Raw genomic sequence first — 1,342 nt, forward strand, 5'->3', positions numbered from 1 at the left:
TCTCTCTCTCTCTCTCTCTCTCTCTCTCTCTCTGCTCCCTGACTGTGAATGCCATGAGACCCTCCCGTAACCATGCCTACCCCAGCACAATAGGCTGTCTGTCTCTTCAAACTGTGAGCCAAAACAAACCCATCTTAAGTTGCTTTTGTATTTTATCACAGCAAGGAGAAAAGCATTTGATGCCCTCCCTGTCCCCCAGAGGTTGGTCTGGACATCAGGATGGCTTCTGTACAGAGGCAGGTTCTGTGCTGTGCTGTGTTCCTGTCTCCAGCCCTCTCCCTCCCGACTGACTGTTCTCAACAAAGCCCTGCTGGCCCTCACCCTCCTCCAATGAGGGCGGCAGCAGAAACTACGCCTTTCACCCTTCCTGGGGAGTCCTGGGGGGCTCCTCAGCCTAGGAGAATTCAGGAGGATCCTAGCTGGATGGGTGAGAGGGGGCTGCAAAGAGAAACAGGACTTGAAAGAGCAGTGGGGCCTTCAATAGCTCCAAGGACCTCAGGGAATGTCCTCCAAGAGATTTCATGCTCCAGCGAGAACCCATAAAATCAAAGATGTGTTTCCATGTATAGTGATTTATGTAGAACAAGCAGAGACGGCTTTCCCCATTAATCATGGGGTGAGGCCGCTGATGTACAGCATGTGTGCCGTACAGCACTCTGAGGGCTATGGCTGGCTTGAACATAGATTCGATAACATACAGCCTTCAGTTCAGCTTCTGAGACCCTCCCTGGGCAGGGGGCCAAACCTGGAGGGGTCACCATCCTACCTTCCAGCGCGGCATCTCTCATCCCTTCCTCACACATCACCAAGGCAGCCCAGCCTCAAACAGGATTAAAGCAGGTCTTGGGAGAAAACGGAGCTGTTGTCAAGACCACAGCAAACAGACCTAGGCTGCTTCCAGCCAGTCTCAGCAGGCTCAAATCCCTTCTGACCAAGTCAAGCCAGTTCTAGTGAATTCCAGGGCTGACCAGATCAGGATATAACCAGCTCTAACGTGTTCTGACTGATCCCAGAGATAGATGCTGTTTAAAGTAGATTATGGCCAGTTCTAACTGGTTTGGGCTAAATCTAACTGGATCAGACCAGTTCTGCCCAAATCAAAACAAAGCTAATTGAAGTAACTCCAAGCTAGTTCCAACCTGGCCAGCTCCACTGAGAATGTTCTCATTAAGAACCTGCCAGTTCCTCACCTGCTCAGGAAGTGGGACCCCACCTCCCTCTCTTGAGGGGAGACGTCTTACGCGTGCCGAGTTTTGAGGCCACTCAGAGCAGGAGCCCGCGATGCTTTATTAATAACTCAGTTACAGTTTACCGAGTGGAGGCCAAGCAGTACCTTTCTAAA

General features: G+C 51.3%; 1 long non-coding RNA gene across 1 annotated transcript in view; it reads right to left on the bottom strand.

Annotated features, from left to right (window-relative positions):
- LOC116073089 overlaps positions 1-841 on the bottom strand; it is a 42,107-nt gene extending 41,266 nt beyond the window's left edge. Inside the window, exon 1 of the long non-coding RNA XR_004111662.1 lies at positions 767-841. This is a non-coding gene — a long non-coding RNA (uncharacterized LOC116073089). The remainder of the gene's footprint in view (positions 1-766) is intronic.
- Between the last annotated feature and the right edge of the window lie 501 nt (positions 842-1,342).

This window comes from Mastomys coucha, unplaced genomic scaffold (genome assembly GCF_008632895.1).
Source record: "Mastomys coucha isolate ucsf_1 unplaced genomic scaffold, UCSF_Mcou_1 pScaffold23, whole genome shotgun sequence".
In the NCBI taxonomy this organism is placed as follows: Eukaryota; Metazoa; Chordata; class Mammalia; order Rodentia; family Muridae; genus Mastomys; species Mastomys coucha.